The sequence below is a fragment of the Nipponia nippon genome, unplaced genomic scaffold, assembly GCF_047370975.1.
Source record: "Nipponia nippon isolate SJK-2023a ecotype South Korea unplaced genomic scaffold, ASM4737097v1 scaffold_1, whole genome shotgun sequence".
Taxonomy (NCBI): Eukaryota; Metazoa; Chordata; class Aves; order Pelecaniformes; family Threskiornithidae; genus Nipponia; species Nipponia nippon.
In genome coordinates this window covers 157,872,508-157,885,159 of record NW_028262290.1, presented here as the reverse complement: position 1 = coordinate 157,885,159, position 12,652 = coordinate 157,872,508, and positions in this window count along the sequence as shown.

The window sequence follows — 12,652 nt, the reverse complement described above, 5'->3', positions numbered from 1 at the left end:
CTAATACTCTGTTGATGAAGCCTATATCTCCACCTTGATCAGACAGAGAGACAGCTGAGATGAGGTTATGAAGTATATTGCAATAAACTGTTAAAAATCAACATGAATGAATGAATAAATGCTTCCTCACCCTTCACATTAGTAGAACTGAATAGCTGGTTTGTAAGAAGAGACCCAGACAAGGGTATAAGAAGGTATAAGGAAAAAAAGTCCCTCTATGGCAACTTTCCTATATTATGTAAGCTACCTAATATATATTCATCAGTGCCTCTTAACCCCAAATATAATTTATATCTCTATTTATACTGTGACTGTGTTTGTCCTACAGTTTCATCAAGATTATTGCCTGCTCCAACAAGGGCGTGGGGTAGACTTTAAGGAGGAGACGCGGTGGCAAAACTCCTGCTGACTTCAGTAAAACCAGGATGCCACCCCAGGCCCTCGGACACCCAAGCTCCCATAGCGGCTCTGGGGGTAAGGAAGGGAGACACACAGGTTTCTACTAGCTAAATAATTGGCCATGAAAAGGGGAGAAAGGTTATCTGGTTTTACACAAATAACACAAATTCTCAGGTCTCAAAACTGAGCTTCCCCTAGTCTGGCCTAATCTTTAATATCTCTTTTAAAGGATCTCAATATTTTTCAGGAAGGAATGATTGGTTCCCGTCTATAATAAAAAAAAAAACCCTACAGCTCCAAAATAAAGACATGGGTGTAACATTATGAGTTACCTGCTGTTGTAGCCAGTATGTCCTACACATGGGCTGCCCCATAGCAATGTAAAGTACAGCCATGGGCAAAAAGTCGGGCATCACCACATGTTGTGACAGCTCTCATGGTAGACAAAAAGGACTGATTGGAGAAGACTGGCAGGTTGCGGCGTGTTAACCTGTACTTCTCTGGAGGTTATGTGGATTTGGGGGTCTGTGAAATAATATCAGAAATCTCAAAGAAGACTTCTTTGGTGTTTTTTATGTACTTCCTCTTCCAGTTTGAACCAGCATCAGCAGCTGAAGACCAAAGCTTAGAGTTTTGGGGAAAAACGTTAGGTTGGTTTTTATTCTGAGTAATAATATTTACAGTACAATAAAGCCTGGAGGCCAACAAGATTGGGATCCATTGTAGTAAATGAAAACCACTTGTCTCTAAGTAATTAAATAATTAAATTATTAAATCATTTTTAGATCTTCTTAGAAAGTCCTTATTTTTATCTACACATGAAACAACCAAAACTCCTCCAGTACCGGGGTAAATGAGAGGGAAAAATCTTCTGCAGACAACTCAGTGGCTGCCCTCAGGACCTTCACCACTGTCATGTGGCTCCCTCGTGGTAAACTGCTCGTCCTCCCAGTCCCTTAGTAAAACACTTTCCTGGCCAAGCCAGTCACACTGATATACAAAAACGGGGTGTAGACCAGACCAGAGATAGGGAAACTTTGCTAAACAGGTGTGGCTCATTATTAGACACTTCATGTTTTCTATTTTTACCTTAATCTCTTTGCTCTTCCCTCAGGGCTTGTGTAGTCTAGAAAAGATTTATTTTAAAAGTTATTAGCTCAATCATTTGAGCTAATATATTTAAAATCCCTGGTTTCTGATCCTCACTCAAACCATGGCTACTTTAATCTCCCCAGGCAGGGTGCAGGAGTTGCTTTTTTCACCACTACGTCCTTTTAGAAGACCAGGGTGTCCTAACGTTTCCCTCAACTCCTTCACCTAATTTGGCCACTTTTCTATCAGTTGATACACCAGCAAATACTTTGTGCTGCTTATTCCAGGGCTTTAACAGGTGTTAATTAAAACATTTTAGCTAGCACATTTTAAAAATACACGTTTTATCCTAGGGCTCAGATACGGGAGCAAGTTCCTGCAAGGCAGCTGAGCCCCCGTAGCTGCACAGGCGCTGTCAGCCTCCTGCCTTAAACCTCCGCTTGCCTCTCCGGCCCTAATCTCTGCAATCTCTGCACATGCATAATCCACAAACCAACAGCCAGACTATATTTTCTAAGGAAAGCAATTATTTAAATGTTCCCCAATAAATTCTCGATCCCATTTCAATTAACATACCTAAAACTGGCTATAATGTTACCCACTTAGCCCCTGTATTACTTTAAAACTGTGTAGCCACAGTTTGAAGAATTAGTTATTTGCCATTAAGAGAATAACGGCACATCTGCCACCTTGATCATTGCGTTTGTATTATTATCAACTTCTGTCTGAGTGCCAAGTAATTTCATCAAACTTGAGGGAAGAAATAATAATGTTTCGGTTGAACAATGGCGTGGCCCTATGAAAAGGCAGAGATTTGCTCTAGGGTACACTAAAAGGAGAGAAGGTCTATAAACAAAGGGTAACACTGTGAAAAATTTATCTGTCAAATCTAGCTTCTTTTTTTTTTTTTCCTACTAGCAAATAATTCTCCAACAGATTGCAACTACTATAAATGTACCACCCTTCAACAGATATGCTGTGTAACACATTGCTTATTTAGAGATTGTTGGCAGTTCATTCAGTTGAGTATTTACGACTTCCCTTTTATGCTCTGTGACAGGTCCACAGCACATTACTTTTTGTTTCTCTGATCCCACTGGACAGTCCAAAGGAAAAGGCAGAGTTGTCTTGGATAAAGAAAAGCTAAAAAAATTTTAAAAAAAGAAAGAAACAGAGGGAAAGAAAAGAAAGAAAGCTAGCTGAGGAAATGTTAAAATGTGTGAAATCTTTCCTCATCTCTTACAGTGTCAGGAAGACCATTGTATCTGCTTTTGCTCCCAGATTGTTTAAACTATTAATGGAGGAAGAGAAGGCATAAGTCATATTTACTGACTGCCTGGAAAAACTGTTCAGCCGACGTAAATTCTTTGCATGTGAGTGCATGTCCATGTGCCGTGTTGTTTGCAAAGGGTGCAGTCCCTTATCCTTGGCCCTTTTGTTTGAGCAAATGCTTAAGTGCCAAGCCTTTGGCCAGAGACATCTGGAAACTGCTGCCTATCCTCCTTACAGCACACACAGCACACACTTCCGTAGCTGAAGTCAGTTGTCTTTCTTTTATCTGATGCTATCACTGGACAAGAGCAGCATGGCTAAACCAGAGTGGCTTCTTTTTTAGCCTCCTAGGCCTTCTCTGTTTCTGTAATTCTCCATTGCCAGCCACGTAATACAGAACTCGAGCTCCCGAAAAGTACTACCCCAGGTTGTAGATCTGCACAAGCAGGGGATGAAGATATATTGATAGCAATGGAGAGAGTACAGGCTGCTAATCATCGAAGGGCAGGCACTAACTGACAAACATCCAAGCTAGAGTCTATCTGTCCACAAAAGAGTTTCCTCTCAAAGAGAATGGAAACGCCAATAGCTCTGAACAATGAGTTTATAAAGGTAATGATTGCAAAAAATTTCTGGCTTTGCAGGATGGCATGGCTGCCCTAAGCAAGTAACCCAGCAGTCATCAACTTTTGCACCCCTATTTTCTCCCCCTGCTCCTTTGATAACCTGGGTTATTAGGGTGGGATACGCTTTATGGGGGTAAGAAAGCCAAATCCCAATGTGAAAATGCTTTCAGATGATCTGAAGAGAGCAATATGAAAGTTAGAGTTTATATGACTGTTTACAAGAATGTTGTTATTACCGTGCTATAAAACAGAAAGGAATGTGACCAGACTAGTACAGAACATCAAAAGAATTGTAGAGTCATTTTAATGAGTTACTAGAAACTAAGTCAAGTTCTGCTGTTTTGAGGCTATATGGTTCTATTCTGTGCAATGGATTTAAGTCACTTAGCAACCTTTGTACAAGTTGTAGCATGTTAGGGCAGGCTCCCAGCTGGTGTTTAATGCTCCCAGCATCCCCAGGTGGACAGCCTGTCCTATCCATATTTTACAACGTAGGGAAAGACAATTAGAGCCAAGAGGTCTGCTTCTCTGCTGCCTCTGACCTTGTGTGGACAGTGACATCTGAGCGAGAAGAGTGAAAAGTGGGGTTTACGGGTGCCTGTTCAGACCAACAGCTTTTCAAACTCACTGCATACATTGGGAAATAGCGGCACAATCAAGCCGGGAAAATCAAGCCTGTGTGGATTTTGTACGGATCACATAGCTACAAGGAATGGGAGGCTTGAGCAGGCATGGTGGGAAGTTACCAAAACACCATTGTCACCAGCCTATCATCTTTAGCAAGAAATCTAAAGAAATTTTCAAAGATAATAGGAATTAATCTAACAGTTATTTTTGCTTAGAAAAATCTCCGTCATGTTTGCAGCACACAATTTGCCAGTATTTTCTGATTTCTTTTGTTTCCTAGGAGTAATTCTTTTTTATGATACCAAAATGTCACCTACATACCAAGCAGACAAGGCACCTCAGAAGCTCCAGAGATCTTTTATTTATTCTAAAATACGCATGATGACATTTCAATCAAAACGCACCATTCAGTACGACTCTGGGTTCTCAAGCTGATCCTATAACCATGTTTTCAGAGCAGTCTTGGACCAGACCCTGAGATGGGCTGTGGAGACTTTTTACGTACAAATCTTGACGTAGATGTGAATGAAATAAAGGATACCGAAATGTGATGTCAGTGAGATAATGGCATTTGACATAAAATAGAACATTTTGTTTCACTGAAGATAATGCTCTGTTACATTAATGAAGTTTGTGTGAGTCTAAGATTGCAAAATGACTCTTTGGAAATTTAGGACTGGTCTATTCTTTAATAGTTATTATGTAGGTTTTAACCTCCAGGCAACATCCAGATTTATATCAATCATGTGTTGTTAAATTATCAGGAGAGGTTTCAGTACCTGTGTGGATGTTGTAGTTGGTGGGCTTCAGAAGGAGATTACTACCCTCCCTGGGCTACAGAGCTTCACTAGCCTGTGAGGGATCTCTTCTGGAAGCTGGAGAAGGATTCGCGTGATTTGTAAAGTATTTCCATGACCTATCACAAACTGACCTGCTGGGTCTTCTATAGGGCACATGGAAAACTCCTACTCCAAAGGAACCTGAGAGCTTACAAACACAAGCCACCAACTCCTTCCACTAGTCTGTCATGCCCTGAAGCAAATTTGTGGCAATTCACTTGTCCAAATGGCTCCACTGTAAGTAAAAAAACATTAACGAGGGAAACTACTAGTGAAAGAGGAGGTGGTTGCATTACCAGTGCTGGCTTTTGCCACCTACTTCTATCAACATTTTAATTCCCCAGTAAAATACCAAGAGTCACGTTCCCCCTTTTTGTCCATTTTAATGGGAAACAATGAGTGCTAGTCATTAAAAAATAGGCCATATTTGTGAATGTGGTTTTCCTCCACCCTTAGTCCTTGCTGAGATAGGCGCTTACCCACCCTTCCCTTTGAAGGCAGCTGGCTGTGTTATTGCTCAGATAAGCACACACCTGCACTCCTGAGGTTCTCCGACAGGTCGGCAGAGAAAATATCAGTTAAGATGTCTCTGAAACAAAATACGAAAAAAACCCATCCCCATTCCCACCTTAAGCCTTCTGTTCTGTATCATGTCACTAGCTACTATCTAGAGGCTGATGTTGCAGATCTCTCTTGGGTGGGATGGGCCGTGATGGGGAGTAGGGGTACCCACACAGATCACAGGAGTGAAGACTTGCTGGTACTGAAACATTTCGCTACAGGTCTCGTTTATAACTCTGTTGAGTCTCTTTTGAGATTGCAAGTTATGACCCATGTTTGGTGGAGATGATCACTGTTTTTTCATTTAAAAGCATCTGAAACGATTCAGAAGTATCCAGTCAAGTGTCTGGGATTGACTGTCCATGAACTTCTCAGAGAGACATAATAAATACAGCACATCAGCTGTTTAAGCAGTTTATCAAATAGATACAAGCTTGTGTGTGGTGTGCTGTGGAATACATGTGCCATGTTATACCTGGGTTATATGGATTACAGCACATTAAACTTGACATTGTCATAGATAAATATTTATGTTATTAATAGTCATATTTAGGGCCATGGCATTATCACAAATGCCACACAACCATTTCCAATTTCCAGTCTCCTACTTTTAAATAAGTATGTATTTGATCAGTGCCTGCTTTGGGCGTTCTTTTTACTCACACACCAAATATAACTGAGTGAAAATTTTCGTTACAGTCCCTTGCTTCTATGCCTCTGTCTTCATCCCAAAAATCACCTCAAACTGATACCCAGGTTTCTTTTATTATGTTTTCCAACAGTACACAAGAAATAAATGGTTCTGGCTGTGAAAATCTGTCCTGGGAAGCTGCTGGAAATGCAATTCTCCCTGACATTTGCAGCTGCCACCACTGGGAAAAGTTCCCGCACTGATTTTGACCATCTGAACTCCAGAAGCAAAAATCTCACCTCTCTCTCAGTTTGATGTTGTACCATCCGAGTGTAACAGTACAATTTACTGCTGCACAGTCCTACCCCTGCCTTGTTGTATGAGAAATATCAGCTGCCTAGTTTAAAAATGTCACCATTTAAATAAATAAATTCTGTACACATCAAGTATATAATTGAAAAAATGATATTAAGGTTCATATATGCATCCATAAAAGCAAGGATTTAAGTAGTTTTAGCAAATGTTGCATGCCTTAGTGCATGTATGAGTCTGTACAGGAGGCTCTTGATGCAAATTGTCGCCTTATTCCAGATTCAAGACCCAGTATCAAGGGAAGTTCTCTTAGTCTTGTCAAATCTCAGGCACTGAGCATCCAGCTCACCAGGTGGACTCCTGCCTTGTGCTCCACCACAGCTAGGCCTGGATTTCATACTGCCCTATGTGATAGTCTGTCCTCCTGCTCTTTGACCTTGCATTCCAAATGTCCTGGTTTGTGGTCCAGTACCCAAAGGTATGGGAAGCAAAGTGGTGGCGATGTCCTGCTCCCATGGAGAGCGGGGCAGAGGTGGCTGGAGGGCTCCATGCTGTATCAATCGGTGGGTCTGCTGTCCCATCACACAACCTGACATAAAACTTGTCACATGATTTGAAGAAAACTTCCTAGTCCCACCTAGGCATGGGGCTTGCACACTAGGACAGAAGAAATGTTGCCAGATCTACCTGCTGGATGCAGTGCCAGTGGACACGGGCGGCTGAGGAAGAGACTGTGCTGTTAGAGGAATTAATCAGCTGCCCCTAGACCAAGCAGGGTTTTCAGAGTTGCATTGCCTTCTCTTCACTACTTTTGGCCAAGGAAGGCAGGCTAGCTGTGCATGGGCCTCTGGCTCAAGGCAGAGCTCCACATTAAGCTCACCAAAGATACATGTCTTAGAGCAAAGTGACAGGATCCGTGATTTCAGATGTCCAGAAATCAGCCTTGCTGTAATGTGTAGAGACAACAGACCAGCAGGTATTCTGGGTGGGATGTGGGATGTCATAGCAATCCCAGAAGGTGTTAGCATGAAGCTCCAGAGACAACTGTTAAGTCCATTAAGGGTGAATTTCAAACTCTACAAACTCTTTGGCATGAACATCCTAATGCCCAAGTCCTGGAGCTTACCATTAACAAGTGGATGAAATCTTTCCTGAGAAATTTACTACAATAAATTTGACTTAAATTCCTAGTGTCCTTGGGTGGCAACATCAAATCCTAAACATTATCTAATTTCAATGTATTATATTTGGTCTGTTCCCCAGCTAGCTGTGAGCAATACTCAACAGAGTATCTAGACACAATTTCTTTTTTACAGCTGACAAATGTCCAGGATCCTCCTCTGGGCCTGGAAGAAGAGCTCAGAACGCTCGTTATGCAAGGAGCCACATGACTGATGCTTCTGGAGAGTATATCAGGTCACGTAGACTCACGCCGCATCTTGTGTTTGAACATAAGTCCCAAAGAGCTAGTCTTGACCTGTTCCATGCATGAGTCTTGGGAGGGGTGGAAGAAAATGATGCCTGAAGCCCAAAAGGAGAGAGAAGGAGTGGGACCCCTGGGCGATGCAGGAGGCAGCTGGAATTCCAGGACGTGCTGGCCTGCGATGCACAACGAAAACCCAAACCAGCTCCAGGTCGCTGGAAGCTGCAAAGATTGGCAATGGGCCTCTCCATCCCTGAAACTAGCTCTTCTGTTGGGTCCCTGGGGTTTGCAGCAGAGGTTCCAGGTGCATAAAGACATGTCAGGGAAAGAGGCTTCCCCTTCTTCTTTTATTTACTACAGACATTTTGCACAGCTCTGCGTGAAACCACCTGCCCCACACAACCACAAATATTGGAGCAGTAGAGCAATTTTTCTACCACCCACATAAGATAAGGAATCAGGAGACACAAAGCCTCATTATATCCAAACAAAAAACTTACAAGCAAAAACATAAGTGTTCAGAGGAAGCTGAAAAAGTAGCCGAAGAAATTAGCTGTTGTGCAATCAAATACAAATTGAATTCCAGGGTGTATTTTGTTATTTAACACATCTGCCAAGTGAAATCCATGTTCAAGTTACATTTTGAAACTCATAAAATCACCATCACCATCATAACCATCATGTCAGCTAAATTCTGCCATTTTTACTTTAAAACAGCTTCTCAGCCTTCGGTCTATTAGCCAGCATAAAGAGAGCAGGACTGGCCCCTCTTTTGACTTTCTGCATACCAGAAGATGTGAAGGAAGACTGGAGCTGAGCTAGATGACAGCTTTTTTAACCCAGCTAAGCATGTGCCTCATCTCAAGAGCAAGCCTGAAGACAAGTCAGCTCCACAACACCATCAACTTTCCCATCAGGGGCTTCCTCCTGGTCTTGAGAGAAGAGACTTGCGAGATGAGAGGTGGGGGGAGAGAGTGCACATGGCTTTACCCACTTTTCAAGTATAAATTAATTTTCTCTTTGTTTCCACAGCAGTCTGCCTTGAAAGCAAGTCTCAGGGATGGATGTCCCAGTATGAAGGTGGAGACAGCAGAGATTTTCACAGCCTGCAGGGTTGCAGGCCATACAGCTTTCTTGGAGGTTTTGCAACCTTATTCTTAAAGTAGACAATAAACTAAGTACTGCACTAACAAGGGGACAGCATCCAGTGCTCGTACCTTGGTTGACAACTAGTACCTTAAGACTGGCATTTGCATTGAGGTCAGATGCTGTGGGACCTCTTCTCTGTGGCCCAGAGAAGCAGGTTTCTGGGAAAAGAGGACTTGACACTAGGGAAGGGTTGGGTGTGGCAGCCTTTTGACAGTTCACGCTTTTCCTGTACTTGTCCTGTAACCATCAAAACCTCTGAGACTGCTCTGAAATACTTTTTGACTTGGGGCAGAAAGAAAGTCAAGCAACTATCTCCCTAGCTGCAAAACTTTTCCAAAATATCCCAGTGCCCAGAGCCTCCTTCTTGTGGAGAATAAACAGGTACCTGGATGCCTATTCATTGCTTAGACCCCAGTGTCATAGCTCAAGTATGTTGACAATCAAGTCTCTTGCTCATCAGGAATGAAACTTGATCCATCCTTCAAATCCATCCCTTTTTTTCTCAAATCAACAAAAACACTTCTCTTTTTCATTTACTTTTATGCAGAATCATAGAAAACAAGCCTAGCCATGACTTTTAAAACCACCTAATGCACATACCTCACCTGCTTTCCCAGGCAAAGCTGGAATCAAATACACCTAACTCACTCCTGACAGCAGCAGCAACCAGTAAAGCCAGCAGCGTGCTCTGAAAAGCATGCCCCAGAGAAACATGTATTCTTACTCTTGCCCTTTTCAATTTGCAGTTCACTCCCCTGTTGTTGTAAATGATGACCTTAAAGGGCTGAATCATGCAAAACGTCATCTTAAGGCACTATTTATTTTGAGCATGATCTCTCTAACAGTGTGATAGGGAAGCACCAACACTGTCATTTCCAGGATTAATAACGTGCAACGCTGAAACACAGAGGGCATCAAAGAGGGACTTGAGCTCGGCAGCTCCGCCTCCGAATAATCCTCCCCAGGGACTCCTGAAAGTCAACAGAGACCTCTGCATTGCGCTGTGGCCCATGATGAAAGGTGCTCTAAAAGAGTCAACTGCAAGGTCAATGTGCTTTACACCCACATGTTGAAAAATAAGTAAGCATCAGTGTCCAATTTAGTTGTCATCGCAGAGTGGGACTCCAAGGCAAAAGAATGCTATAAGCTTGTAAGGACCACGCTTCTCTCCTTCCCTTTGATGTGAGCCAAGGTAATGGAGATTCTGCCAAGGTGTGACTAATTCCTTGTGACTATATTGCATAATTTTCATATACTTTTGAAAAAAAAGAAGGCCTTTAAGAAATGGAGGGAAAGAGAAACTCACCCCTGACACATTCCACAGAACACAACCAGCAGTACAAAGCAGGTTTTATTAACAGACGGTGAAAGCTCAATTTAAAAAGTACTGTGGGCATTAAAGGAGATTGTTTTATGTCTTTGACATGAATACTCAGGCTAGATGAACTATCAGGAGTTTGGTTTAAGTGAGATTAATGCTTAGTACTTGGAATCCATCCAAACTGATTAAATCTGATTGAGTAAGAGAGCACAACTTTCTATATCACTTTCAAAGTGATATGATTAGGCTGTATATGTACTATCTGAAAATGTAAATATAAACAGAAGGGAAGGGAAAAATACCCTTCCCAAGTTTTAAATGCAAAAAAATAATAATGAACCAACTGTATAAAACACTTAAAATTTAGTTGACTATTAGAAGAGTTAGATAAGAAAAAGGGTATTAATGACATACAGAATGTGTTACAGGAATAACAAGCCTGTATTCTGCCCTGCTGAGCGACTCATTCATCTCCTTTGAAGTCAGTTGAAGGGTATAAGTTTGAGTGAGGAGAACTTGACTCCAGATCATTTTGTCAAGGAAGGTCAGGAAAACATGGAACTTTTCAGGTTGTTCGTAGGCACAGCACAGATTTGCAGCCAGTAGTCTTAACTAGGAGCAGTTTGTAATTATTTAAAAGTATGCTTTTTTATGTCATAAAGAATTTACTAATTTTATATATATTTGTATGCATATTCAACAGTTTTGCCAAGCATACCTTTACATGCCACCCAGAGAGAGACTCAGATCCAAATTCAGGTACCTGTATGTTGGTGCCTACCTGTAAACTTTGTGTCTCAACTTAGTCAGTGGAGATCTGATCGATGCAGTCAGTGAAGCCTATAGACCCCCTATCAGCTAGGCACTTCTGGGTGCTAGTTCGTTGGTCAAATTCATGTGTTAACACCTCCATCTCATTGCCTATGTGTATATGAAGGATAAAGGACTATATCCTAGAAAATATTAACTCTGAAAAAAATTTAGACAATCTCTTGACCTTCTTTTTGCATGCTGTAGGTAAGGGGGCTTGGAAACATTACAGGAAAATATACCTTTGAACATGGCATTGAGAAAGAGCACTGCTGAAATGCGGAATCCACTTCTACAGTCTGCACTAAGACAACTGGAGAAGGTTCAGGGCAGGCCTATAAACATAATTAAAGGGATCAGAAATCTGACTTACACAAAAAGACTTAGGAAGCCCAAAGGGCTTCACTTGGCAAAGCAAAAGTTAAGAGATGAATCAGGGTCTGTAAACCTATAGCTTTTAGAAGGAGAAGACTGTTTCAGAAGACAATAGCATAATATGAATACGTGCCAATGTCTAATACAAAAAGCAAAGTAATTCCAAGTTTGGCCTTACTATCTTAAGCTTATGTAGTCGGTATGAAACAGTTTCGAAGTCAACACAGAGAGGAGCTGTACCCTAGCGCCCGTGTCTAGAAGCAACCTGTGTGACCGAGTAGCAGCCTGGTGGCCATAACCTCTGGGGTTGCTCAGAGAAGACGGACTTGCGCCTTCCTCCTGAGATGTTGCATCTGCCCAAACCTGATGGCTGCACGCTGCCTCTAAGACACAAGGGTCAAATGGCAAAGCCAGACAATGCCTCTAGCATCATTACCAGCAGAGCTAACACATTGTCCTTTTTGGCACTTAGATCTTCACTGATTTCCGTTTTACTCCTTGTTGAAAAAAATGTTCTCCCTTTTAAGTGTATACGTGGACACCACTCGTAGTCCTGCCCTTTCTGCTGGAATGAACAGAAAGTTGCAACCGGGTTTACAAGTTACCACCGATCAGCTGAGACATGACAACTGTAGAAGTTACATGCATCTTATATACATACCTATATGTGTATATATATATGTATATGGTTTTAACTGTAAAAAAAATGTATTAGAAGTATTAAATAACACATATTCTTTTAAACTACCACCATGAAACCAAGCACACATGGTAGCTTATTCTCCCAGTTTACTTCACACTTGCTGTGGATGATGAACAGGAACGCATTAAGCTGTAGTAACTTGCCTGCCCAACCATGTTTCACAAAAGCTTTCATGGGCCTTGATGTGAAGGAATTGCATGTGAAGGTATGGGAGAAAGTTTGGGATGGGCACGTCACCCACATTATACTATGCAAGGCATCCAAAACCTTTGGGAATTGCCAGAGGAAATTTTATCTCAAACCTCATCTAAGAAAATAGGTAAATTCCCCCATGCAACATATACAAACGGGTGAGGAAGGAGGGAAAAAAGTGAGAAAACACCATTTTACCCAGCTTTTAATCTCAGTTACAACTTTGCAAATTGTCTTGAAATCATTTTCACTAAAGCCACTACTTGTCCCCTCTCCCAGAGAAGAGCAATTTCCTTAATAGGGCCAGTCCTGCCACCAGG